Below are 13802 nucleotides of genomic sequence, written 5' to 3' on the forward strand. Positions count from 1 at the left end.
AGAAGGCTCTTCAATAAAAGATGTTGGGAAATTGAGAGAAAAATCAAACAGGATCAATGCTTCACACAATACACAAAAATAAACTCAAAATGGATTAAGGACCTAAATGTACAAACCAATATTATAAAATTCTTAGAACAAGCAGGCAGTTTTCCTTTGTCCTATAAAGTCGCTGTGTTGGAATTGATTAGAATACAAAGGGCTTGGTTTGGGGTTATTTATTGCCAAGTTTACCTCCTTCCATCTTTGGAACACTGTTTTTGTGACAATATCTATAGAACACGGAGATCTCAATTCAGATTTTCCTTCAGTCATTAGAAGTTACTGTAAAGGACAAGCTCCACCATTCAAATACTTTGCAAATTAATTTCTTTTCCAAACATAGAAACTATCTTTTAAAAAGAATACTTCTAAATTATAAACTGCTGATAGCAATGAAGGAGTCCATGGTGGCACAAACAGTTAAGCTCCCAACTAGTTCCCTGTCCCCTCCTGCCCCTCCAAAAAAGATGGATCAAACTCCTAGAGGTGCCTCAGAAGACGGTCCTGAAGATGTGCTTCGGAAAGTCTTGAAAACTTATGGAAAGCAATTCTACAGAATTACATGGGTTACCATGAGCTGGAATTGACAACAGGCTTGGTTTTAGTTCATGGCAATGAAGAAAGTTAAATAATTTATATTCTCATTTTTACCAATGATTGCCGTCAAACTCTGAGTGATGTCAACTTTTACATAAATTGAAAACAAACAAACTCAATACATTAAATCAATGCTGCCTCATAGCCACTCTGTGGCCTTCCCCGACTGTAAGTTTATGGGAGTGGAAAGCATGGTCTTTTTCCTGCAGAGCAGCTGGTGGTTTTGAATTGCTGACCATGCGGAGCATAGCCCAATGTACCACCTCTACATCAGGGCCGTTTATACAGTGTGGGGAAATGTGACATTAAAAATCACAAAAGAAATCAGACTTATTGATCAGACAGAGAATGGTGGCCCCTTGAGACTATGATCCTTAGTTGCAGGCCTGGCACTGAACTCACCCCCAAGACTCTATGTTTAGCCAAACAACTTACAGGTTTAGGAGAGGTAAATAACCCTAGTGCGGTATGTGCTTCTTAAAATAATCAACCATTCAAAACCAAAAGGTCAGCATTCACCTAAAGCCAAAGTTCTAAAAGGTTAGAAAAGAAGAAGGAAGGAAAATAGGAAACAGGGAGGAAGGATAAGTGATGTATTATGGAGATTGCAATCAATGGTGAAACAAAAGATGTGTAACTTGTTGAATGTAACTTCCAACCAACTCACAATAAAAGTTTTTTAAAAATAAACCTTTTAAGCTAGCTACGGGCCCTTTAGACTTCTTTTCCAAAGTATACTCCTTAAATTCATTCTTTCTGTTCAAAAGTTTTTAAAAAAAACTTAAAGAATTAGATATTTATTCCACTATCCAAGGAATACATAACTTTCCAACAGGTATGCAAAGAATTGAAAGACTGGCTTAATAAGTGAACTGATGGGAAGAGAGCATTGGGAAGGAATTGGTTGGTATAAAAATGTTACTGCAGACTAATAGCTTAAAGATTACATCTGGAAATATACCGATATTTAATTAACCTCAGAGAAAACTCACAAATGAAAAATGAAAAAGGCTTAAAGTAAAGATGTACTCAATAACTCAAAATAAAAATAGAAATAATAGCTTAATTCTATTCAGTCATCTCTTTGCTTTGCTGGCATTATGAAATATAACATCTCATTTCTTAAGAAGCTGCATTGATTACCGAACTTTCACCCAAATTATATTGGGGATGAGGCAGAGATAATCATTCTCATGCTACTCTAAGTCTTTTTTTTTATCATTTTATTCTGGGCTCATACAACTTTTATCACAATCCATACATACATCAATTGTGTGAAGCACATTTGTACATTCATTGCCTTCATCACTCAAAACATTTGCTCTCCACTTAAGCCCCTGGCATCAGTTCCTCATTTTTTCCCCTCCCTCCCTGCTCTACCCTCCCCACTCTAAGTCTTACGAACTAGATATAACTGGAAAATGACTACAGGCTTTTTATAAAATTACTATATTATAATGGAAGCAATAGTAGAAAACACATACAAAAACTTTATAGAATTTTTGTTTGATCTAGATACCTATAAAAATACTAGTCTTAATGTACAGTATAATGATGACATTATCATGTGAAACAAAGTATGGCTAGCTTTGAGATGAATTAAAATTCCAGAACACTTAATTGTGTTCATGTGGAACCTGTACATGAGTCGAAACAGCTGTGAGAAAAGAGCAAGGGAATACTGCATGATTTAAAATCTGAGAAGGTGTGTGTCAGGGTTGTTTCCTCTTGCCATACTTATTCAACATGTTTGTTGAGCAAATAATCAGAGAAGCTAGATTAAATGATGATGAACTCAGCATCAGGATTGGAGGAAGGCTTATTAACAACCTGCAATATGTAGATGACACAACCTTGCTTGCTGAAGAGAAGCAGATTTAAAGCACTTGCTAATGAAGATCAAGGATTGCAGTCTTCAGTATGGATTACAATTTAATGTAAAGAAGGCAAAAATCCTCACAACTGGACCAATTATCATGATAAATGGAGAAAAGATTGAAGTTATCAAGGATTTTGTCTTGTTTGAATCCACAATCAATGCTCATGGAAGCAGCAATCAAGAGATCAAAGGATGTATTGCACGGTGTAAATCTGCTGCCCAACACCTCTTTTAAAGTGTTGGAAAGCAAGGATGTTACTTTGAGGACCATGTGGGCCTGACCCATGCCCAGTTATCTTCAACTGCCTCATCTGCATGTGAAAGCTGGACACTGATAAGGAAGACTGCATTAGAATCTCTGCATTTGAATTATGGTGCTAGAAGTAACAATCATCCATCTGGATGAAGTACATGGCCTGAGTGCTCCTTAGAGGCAAGGATGGTGAGACTGTCTCACATCCTTTGGACACTTTGTCAGGAGAGACTAGTCCTAGCTTGATAAAGTCGAGGGGCAGCTAAAAAGAGGAAGACCCTTGACAAAAAGGATTGACAACAATGGGCTAAAACATGAGAACAATTGTGAGGATGGTGCAGGACTGAGCAGTGTTCCATTGTTGTACACAGGGCTGTAATGAGTCGGAGCCAGCTCAATGGTACCTAACAACAGCAGGTGAAAAGCATAATTTTTCTGTTCCTGATTAAGGACAAAATACCATCCTCATCACAAATAAAGTTCCTTTGACAATAAGTGAAAGGTACTGAATTTTGAAAAGTTCCATTTTCTCTTTCAAAGATTAATTGAAGAAAAATAGAAATTCATTAACAGATACTGAAGCATAAAACATGGCTTAGGTATTACTAAGCATTACCATACTAGATCAATGTATTCAGCCCCGCGAAAACTATTACATTTAACGACCTCCTATTATGTATATGTACTAGGTCCTTTTAAGTATATTATGACTTTTAATTCTCAAAGCAACCTTATGAAAAAAGAAATGGACAATACACGTGGGGATAGAGGGGAGTATTAGATATTGGGGATATAACCCAAAAGGATAAGAGTAAGGCTTTTCACTACATACATTTGATATGTTTAACATTCTTGAAGCAAACGAAGATATCAACTATTCCAAAAAATCACATTAAAAACATCAAAAATATTAAATTAAGAACATAACAAATAACTAAAAAACACAGATTATGAGGAGACAGAAATCGGAGTAGAAAATATCCAATGTTAACCCAACGCTGGTTTAGATAAGCATTTTTCCTTTTTTTCCCCTTACTGATTTGAGCATATATTTAAAACCCAAATTAAACATTACTAGTTTTATGAAAACAATATTTGATTAACTTTATATACATATTTGTGATTTGATGGCAAAATTATATTGAATTACTTCCTTACAACTTTATCATGCTTTTGCCTCCCCTACTTTCTTTCTGTGGCCCCTGCATTACACTGTGTTCATTTACCAACCAAAAGATTGGCACTCTCACCAGCGTGTCAAATAACTTGCTGTTTATTCGACATTGGTGGTTCAATGCCAGAGTTCTTGCAGTCCACGCAGAGACTATGGTTCAATGTTCACTCAAAGGACTTTACTTTCTCAGTGAAGGCTTGTATGTTGCTACCATGTTGAGCAGGTTTCAATGGACTGGAGCAGGCTTTACTTCCAGAAAATGAGCCAATGAAAACTCTATGGGTCACAACGGTCTGATCCCGTTGTCCGTGAGGTCACCATGAGTCAGCAGGGACTTGATGACAATTAACAAACAAGGGGACTCTATTCCCTCCTTGATCTGTGGGTTAATATCTCTTACAATTTTAGAAAAGTGCAGCCATTGTCACTTTAAGCACTGTCTCTCCTAAATTCTCTCAAGTTCTTCCTCGCTTCTAACGTCTACATTTCTCTTATTATCGCTTCCACAGTTCTCAGTCTTCTTGTTCCTCTTGCAATAGTCTGGGTAGCTTTTCTGACCTGCCTATGCCAGTTCACTAGATTTTTCTTCAATTCTGTCTAAAATGCTGTTTTGCATTCTAGTAATCCAACAATAGCTTCTATTTCAAAAACTGATGTCATTATAGCATTCTCATCTTAAAAATAAAAAATCTATTTTTCCCAATATTTATTTTATTGTTGAGAAGGTACACAGCACAACATAAACCAATTCCATAGTTTCTATATATACAATTCTGAGACACTGACAACATTCTTAAGGGTCGTACAACCCTTTTACCTTCCCTTTCAGAGTTTCTCCTTTATTAGCACATAAACTCACTGCCCACTAAGGTTCCCACCTAAATTTTGAATTGCCATCACCAATTTAGTTATTAAACAAACATAATGATCATGGCAGAGCTTTTTACTAGTTAAGCTAAACTATAGTTTGTTTAAAAAAAAAACTTTGGGGCATATTTTTACTTTAAGGTCTAAGATCGTCTCAGGGGAATCGATTCAGGGGTTCACCCAGCTTCCATGGCTCAAGAAAGTTTGGAGGCCATGAGAATTTGAAATTCTGATCTGCATTTTGTTCTGTTTTCCTTTTTGATCGGGATTCTTCTGTATTCAAAATGCTCAATAGTAATAGGTACTATCTGGTTTTTGGGTCTAATGACAAAGGAGGCAGTTGTTCATGTAGGACAGATACTTTCTAGTGAATTGTAATTTTGTGACTGTTTGAGGGGGCATCAAGAAGTTTGTGGGAAAATTCCATTATCTTTTCACTACTTTCTCATGAACTCTTTGACGCTCCCACATGCGCTCAACCATTCTATTATTGAGCATCTCATAATTTCACTAGCTGCAGTTTTTGGAATCTAAGGTTGACATTGAATCCAGTGACTCACTGTCAAAATGGCTTGTGTTTGAGTGTGCTTAGAGGATTTAGTATGAACAATTTGGTTGATCAGTAAGTGGAAATTCTGCAGAAAGAATTTATTTCTGCTGACTTGCAGGAGACACAACCAATCTGCAAATATTTCAGCCCATGACCCTGTGCTCTAAGCCCAACAAGGGAATCTTTGGTCCCCCTCCCAACTTCCTAACAGATGCAAGGCTCAATTTCCCCAACAGCAACCGCACCTAGGCAACCTTTCCCTCTCTGCCTGGCAGTTCCTGCTTAGCCCAGCTCTAGCTCCTCATTGTGCAGGTGCGAATTCATAAATATTTTTGCAAGATCTTTGGGGAGTTCCTTAAGTCACATAAGGCGGTATTTCAAAGAAGTGTCATTTCCAGGTTTTACTTATTTACACTTTAATGGGTATTTCTCCTACATAGACATACTGTGAGAAGAAGAACTTGATTGTACTTATCTTTTTCTTTCTTCTAACTTTCTACCTTGGGACAAACATCTTATCTCTTCCTTTAGCAAACTTAGAATATATTAGTGAAAAGGATAATCTTAACACAGTCTATAAAGTCCCTGATGAAATATTGTGATTTGCCAAAGGAAAAGAATGGGAAAATTTCCTACCTGACATGATCAGCAGTTTATTAAAAAAAAATTACAACAAAAACTGACAAGCAGAGAATCACACACACACACACACACACACACACACACACACACACAAAATATTTAACTTGAGATTGTTCATCATCATCTGGTATAATATTAAGGCCTCTTCTTTGATGGCGATCTGTTAATTGGTATTTGTTTTTTCTTTCTTACATGCTGCAGGTTTATTCAGGAGTCCTGGTCATGTAGTGGGTTACAAGTTGGGCTGCTAACCACAAGGTCAGCAGTTCAAATCCACCAGTAGATCAGGAAAAGGATGAGGTTTTCCTCTCCTATAAAGATTTACAGCTTTAGAAACCCACAGGGGCAGTTCCATTCTGCTTTATATGAGTTGGTATCTACTTGATGGCACCGAGTTTGGTTTCTGACAGGCTCTATAATTTCCCATTTCAGTTTCTCTAAAGTAGAAAGAAAACTAAAATATTTACAAAACAATCCAAACATAAAACCATCTATTTTATAAGCACCCCCCATCTTTTACAATTAAATTTTGCCAATACCAAAACAAACAACAAAATACAAGCTTAGTTCCCTTGAGTCAATTCTGACTCATAATGAGTCCATAAGACAGGATAAAACTGCCTGCCCCTGTGGGTTTCCAAGACACTAACTTTTTATGGGAGTAGAAAGCCTTGTCTTTCTTCCACTGAACAGCTGGTGGTTTCAAATTGCTGTCCTAGCAGTTAACAGCCCAACACGATCCCCACTATACCACCTGGGCTCTGACCGACTTCAGTAATCTATTTCTTTAAACAACTTGCCTTTATTAAAAATTTCCAAAGAAATCAACCTACTTATCACAAAAATAATGCTTTCCGTTCCAGTTCATATTTTCTTTTACTTAATATTTAATTTGATTTTATATTACAATAGCAAATATTACTGATATAGATTACAGAACATAATTATTAAATCTTAACTCTGCTGGCAGGAAGAGAAATATGCAGCTATTTCAAAGAGTTCGCCTCCTAACCCGAACTTCCAGCATGTACTGGGCCTCAGTTTGTGTTACAGCTGGAAGTCCTGGAGGCAGAGTTGCTTACACACTGGGCTTCGCACTTCAAGTGAGCAGTCTGACTCTTTTCTGAAGACAGCAGCTTTCTGTACTTCTAAAGATTTACAGCCTCAGAAATCCTAGGGACCACTTCTACTCTTCCCTAAAGGTTTGTTATGAGTTGGAATTGCCTTGATGGTAATGACCTGAAATGAGATGTATGCTTGAAGGGAGCAAAACAGCTCAACTGAAAACATATTACCTTGAATATCACTGGCATCTCTTGATGGCATTCTACTCTCTAGGGGAGCGTAAGTCTCACCTCTTGGCTCTCTTAAATAAAGACATTCTGATATTAGCCAAGAACAAAACAGAATCCTTAAACATGGTAAGTTTTCATACCAGCAGAAGGATATTTCATGAGGATCAAAGTGTAATTTATTTTAGGGTAATGATAAAATAATTACATGCAAGATCGTTTAAATGAATACCTGGTCACTTTTAAATCTTAGGTCCTGAAGGAAGATTTTCCTACTAAACATAAAAATAGATTTATTTTAACTTGGCTTTGAAGAACTCACAATAGAAGTGCTAGAAAGATAAGAGAACTGTTCTAAACTTGTCCAAGTAAACTTGCTAAACTTTGTATTTTTAGCAACAATATATCGATAACATGTTCTAAAAGGTGTTTTCATTAGATTTTTCCATTTTTAAAAGGAATTTTAAAAGAATAGGAACTCATAAAATTATTATATTTTGGTGATACAACTTTATGATTCTCATATTAATTTTCTCTCACTATGCTATGAATCCCTTTTGAGCAAGGGCTGTATATTATTCACTCTTATTTCCCCCAAAACTATCACTATGTCAGAATTTTAGGAATGTTAATAAATGTTTTTGAACTAATGAGTCTTATAAAGGAGGAGGAAAATCAGTTATGGCTTATGGAAGAATAATTTCCACGTTAATTTAATATTAGACCTGAAAAGAATGAGAGTTCCAGAACAGTTCATTGTGCTTGAGCAGAGCCTATACACAAAGCAGAAGGCAGTCATTAGAACAGAGCAGGGGTGGTGCCCAGCTATCAAAAGATATAGTGTCTGGGGTCTAAAAGGCTTGGAGTCAAACAAGTGGCCATGTAAGCAAATAAGCCTACATGGAAGAAGTACACCAGCCTGTGCGATCATGAGGTGTTGACGGGATCAGGCATCAGGTATCAAAAGATCCAAAACAAACAACTATATCGATGTGAAAGAAGGGGGGTTAGAGTGGAGACCCAAAGCCCATCTGTAGATAATTGGATATCCACCCCAACAGAAGTGGTATACAGAAGGGATGACTCAACCAAGGGGCAGTATAGCACTGACGAATCACACATCATTCCTCTGGCTCCTGAATCCTTTCTCCCCCCAGTACCATGATCCAGTTCTAACTTACAAATTGGCTAGACCGGAGATTACACATTGGTACAGATAAGAGCTATTGATACATGGCATTCAGGAAAGATAAATCCCTCAGGTACAGTAATGGGAGTAGAGATATCATGAGGGTAGGGGGATGGCCAGGGAAGGGGAGGGGGAGAAAGGAGGAACCCATCACAAGATTGGATATATAGGCCCCCTGCCTGAAGGGGACAAATAACAGAAATGTAAGTAAAGAGAGACAATAGACAGTATAAGAAATAACAATAACAATATATAATTGATCAAGGATATACTAGGGTGGAAAAGTGGGGGAGGGCGGGGGGGAAAAAGAGCTGATACCAAGGGTTCAAGTAGAAAATGCTTTGGAAATGATGATGGCAGCATATGTACACATATGCTTGATACAATTGATGTGTGGAATGTTATAAGAGCTGTAAGAGTCCCCAATAAAATGATTTTTTTTTAATTAAGAAAATGTTCTTTAACTGAAAAACAAACAAAAAACCAAAAAACAGCAAGGGGACAGTGCATGGTAAAGGCAGGAAAGGTGTGTGTTAGGGCTGTGTCCTTTCACCATTCTTATTCAATCTCTGTTCTGAAAACAATCGGAAAAGCTCTTATGAAGCGATATAAAGAAGAACACAGCATCAGGATTAGAGTAAGGCTCATGAACAACCTATGATACGTATATGACATGACTTTGCGTGCTGAAAACCAAGAGTACATGAAATTACTGGTTAAGAATGAAGACTTCAGCTTTTAGTATAGATTACAACTCAACGTAAAGAAAACAAAAGTCCTCACAACCGGACCAAAAAACCACCAATGATAAACACAGAAAAGTTGGAAGCTGTCAAGGATTTCATTCTATTTGGATCAACATTCAAATCAGCAGCAGTCAAGGAATCAGACAACATATTGCATTGGCAAATTTGCTGCAACAGACCTTTGTATAATTTTATAAAGCAAAGATGGCACTTGATGCCTAAGGTATATGTGGTCCAAGTCATGGTCTTTTCAAACACCTCATAAGTACACAAAAGTTGGACAATGAAAAGGAATGAGGAATTGATGCGTTCAGAGTGTGACGCTGGTTACAAATTCTGAAGATACTTAGCTCTGCCAGAAAAATGAACACATCAGCCTTACAAGAAATACAACCAAAATGTTCCTTCAAAGTGAGGCTAGGTGAGACTTCAAATTGTCAAAGATTAGGAAAGTACAGGGCAATTTGTAAAGGGTCAGGAAAAATGAGGGAAATTCTCAAAGAAAATGATAGATATGAAAGTCCCAATAATGAGCTCAAACTTACTTGTCATGCTGATAGGGCAGAACTGAGTGACACTTTACTCTGTAATACAAAAGGCCACCATGACTTGCAACCAACTTGGTGGAAAGTGGCAAAATACTAAGTAGTTTTCTCTGAATATTTCAAAGTATTAGAGTAGTTTCCTACATAACAAGAAAAAATTTTAAATTTATTTTAGGAATTAATTGCTTTTTCTCCAATACAGAAATTAACTGTGATGAAAAACTTAATTGGTCTTATGTCATAGGCAAGACATCTACAACTTTAAAGATTAGTTAGCACTATGTATTTTAAAAGAGTAGTCTTGGTGGCACAGTATGCTACCTATTAGGGCACTAAGCGCAGGGTCAGCATTTCGAACCCCACAGCTGCTCCTCATGACAAAGATGATGCTTTCTACTCCCTTAATAACTTAGGAATCGATAGGGTACTTTTACTCTGTCCGCTGTGTTGCTATGAGTTGGAATCAGCTCAATGGTAGTGAGATATATTCATATTTCAGTGAAAGCAGATTCATCGTCTCTAATGTTGGAAGTGTAAATATCTTATCGCTCTCCTGGTCCCTTCATAAACAATGATGACTCTTTTTGGAACTTTCTGGTAAAGGGAAGCACTCTTCTGAGAAAATGAAGCTGATTCATTACAAGACAGAATTGACAGTAGTCTGCCATTTTTCTGAATTAAGATGGGATAAACAGCAGATGGGTTGCCTTCTGTAACTGCAAAAATACAAATAATGTTTGTTTATTTTATCTAAAAATAAGCTTTAAAAAAAAGAATTCTAATGTGAATTTGATAGCTAAACAGCTTAGATTATGGTAACACATTTCTATGATTGAAACAAAAGTTTTACTATAAATGATTTCCTGATACAGTATTTAGAAAAGAAAAATCCCAACTCAGATTACATGGCTGAAAAGAAGATAGAAAAATGAAGAGGGGTTAACTTAGACAAGAAACATGATGGAGCACCAATCGAAATGTTTGAATGAGCTGATAAGCAGTGGAAGTACTTACTCAACTATTCTAAGAAATTTGGAAGACAGATACTTGGCCAACCATTTGAATGAAATCCACATTTGCGCCTATTCCAAAAAAAGGTGACTCAACAGAATAGGTTAAATTATATAACAATATCATCAAATTCACATGCCAAGTAAAGTTTTGCTGAAGCTCACTCAACAGTTGCAGCAGTACATTGAAAGGGATCTGCCAGAGGTTCCGGCCAGATGTAGAAGAGGACATGGAACGAGAGATATCATTGTTGATGTCAGATGGGTCTTGACTCAAAGCAGAGAATATGAGAAAGATGTTTGCTTGAGTTTTATTGATTGTGCCAAAGCATTTGATTGTGTGGATCATTACACACTATGGATAGCCTGATAAGAATGGGAATTCCAGACCACCGCATTGTGCTCCTACAGAACTAGCACATGGATCAAGAGGCAGCTGTGAGAACAGAACAAGAGAATACTGCATAATTTAACATCAGGAAAGATGTGCATCAGGGTTGTATCCTGTCACCAATCTTATTCATTCCATATGCCGAGCAAATCATCAGAGAAGCTAGGTTTCATGAAGAAGAATGTGGCATAATATTTGGAGGAAGGCTTATTACCAATCTGAGATACACAGAAGACACAACCAATAGGTAGTATCATCATAAATGGAGTTGTCAAGGATTTTGTCTTGCTTGGATTTTGTCAACGCTCATGGAAGCAGCAGTCAAGTGAGCTAAAAGATGCATTGCACTGACTAAATCTGCTGCACAAAACCTCTTTAAAATACTGAGAAGCAAGGTTACTTTGAGGACTAGCGTGTGTGTAACCCAAGCCAGGGCATTTGCAATTGCTTCACATTCATATGAAAGTTGAACACTGAATAAGGAAAACTAAAGAAGAATTGGTATGTTTGAATTATGGTGCTGGTGATGAACACTGAAGGTAAAATGGACTGCCAAAAGAACACACACATCTGTCTTGATCTCCCAAGAATGTTCCTTAGAGACAAAGATGGCAAGACTTTGTTGCACGGACTTTAAACATGTTGTAAGTAGACTAGACCCTGGTCATCAGGATTGGTAAAGCAGAGTAGCAGTAAAAAAGAAGGCCTTGACAAAGTGGACGGATGCAGTGGCTGTAAGAAGGAGTTCAAACATAAGAACAATTGTGAGTAATGAGACTAGTGATATCAGGAGGGTAAGGGGAGGTTGGTGGTAGAAAGGGGGAACCGATTACAAAGATCTACATATAACCCCCTCCCAGGGGGATGGACAACAGAAAAGTGGGTGAAGGGGAGACATCAGTCTGTGTAAGACATGAAAAAATAATAATAATTTATAAATTATCAAGGGCTCATGAGGGAGGGAGCATGGGAAAGGGAAGGGGAAAAATGAGAAGCTGATACCAAGGGCTCAAGTAGAAAGGAAATGTTTTGAAAATGATGATAGCAAAAATGTACAAATGTGCTTGACACAGTGGATGGATGGATGGATGGATGGATGGATGGATGGATGGATGGATGGATGGATTGTGATAAGAGTTGCAGGAGCCCCCATTAAAACGATTTTTTAAAAAGGAAGAACAACTGTGAGGATGGAGCTAGGCCACAGGCAGTGTTTGGTTCCATTGTATAAAGGGTCACTATGAGCTAGCACCAACTAAAAGGTACCTAACAACAGGATGCAGAGAGAATACTTTACCAAACCTAAGGAATTGTATACTTATAATAACAAACTAATATTTATAAAATTGTACTTTGTGTAAGACACTTTGTAGTAAAAAGCTTACATGGTCTTTATTTTTACAATTTATTTGATCTCATTTAGAATTCATAATCACCCATACCATATGTATTTGTATGTTTAGCATAAGGAGGTGACTGAATCTCAGAGTGGAAGCACAAGGACTTAAATTCGGTTTGGATGATTTTAAAACCCATGTTTTATTTATTTAAATGCTTTTCTCGAAAAAATTAACCACGTTTGAGAACTTTAACTCTTTCCTAAACTGCTTTGCGTCTCTTAGAAAGCACCAGAGTTACTAAACGAAGAAAAGTGTCTGAGAAATTGTTTTACAAATAACACTTAAGTTGAAAAATTATTCTAGGGAAATGCTTCACCAGTTTTAATCTAGAGCCCTGTTAGTGCAGTAGGTTAAAAGTCAGGCTATTCTGGAGTAGAAAGATGAGGCTGTGTCTTCTCATAAAAACTTACAACCTGGGAAGCCTCATGCTCATGAAGCAGTTTGACTCTGTCCCAGTGTCTCAGAGTCACTGTGAGTTGGAATCCAGTCTACAGGAGTGGCAGGTTTATAATCTGGCGTAAATGTTACTCTGATAACTCAAGTTGTATGTCATAACTAATGCATGAATTCAGATTAAGTATTACTTTCTCAAGTACAATTCATGATATTGAAAAAAAATGAGTGTCCCTGCCAAAAACAACTGGTTTCAAGGATTTTAAAATCTAGCAGTAATTCTAGGTTCTGTAGGAACATGGACTAGATTTTAAAACCAGTTTCCCCCCCCCATGTATTTATATCCATGTAATTTGCATTAAATCCAATTGGTACTTTGAAACAATGTGAAAAAACTACTTCGAAACTTACTGTCCAGGCATTTGAAAACTTCAGCAAGATGATATATAACCTTACTGATTTTTAAGCAAGTATTCAAATATCATTATCTCTATGTCACCTGAGGATCGCCTGCCTGATGGCTTCACCCACTGCTCTAACAGGGCTCTAGATTGAAACTGGTGGAGCACTCTCCTAGAACAATGTTTCATTTTAGGTGTTATTTAAATACCAATTTTTTCACTTTTTTTTCTTGTAGTAACTTTATCTTGTGCCTTCTAAGAGGCTTAAAACATTTTAGGAAAGTTACAAAGTGGTTAATTTTTCCAGAAAAGCATATGAATAAAATGTATTAAGCATTTAAGGACATTATCAATGCTTAACACATGTTTTAAAACTTCTAGGATGGGGAGCTTGATTAGTAGTTTAAACTGTTCAATATGAAGGTAGCGAT

At 37.0% G+C, this 13802-nt stretch overlaps 1 protein-coding gene across 1 annotated transcript in view; it reads right to left on the bottom strand.

The window, feature by feature from the left end:
* Positions 1-13802, bottom strand: part of FZD3 (frizzled class receptor 3) — a 97376-nt gene that overhangs the window by 28779 nt on the left and 54795 nt on the right. The gene's annotated exons all lie outside the window — the stretch shown is intronic.

The sequence above is a fragment of the Echinops telfairi genome, unplaced genomic scaffold (genome assembly GCF_000313985.2).
Source record: "Echinops telfairi isolate 266 unplaced genomic scaffold, ASM31398v2 ScPeMD7_9;HRSCAF=40, whole genome shotgun sequence".
Lineage (NCBI taxonomy): Eukaryota > Metazoa > Chordata > Mammalia > Afrosoricida > Tenrecidae > Echinops > Echinops telfairi.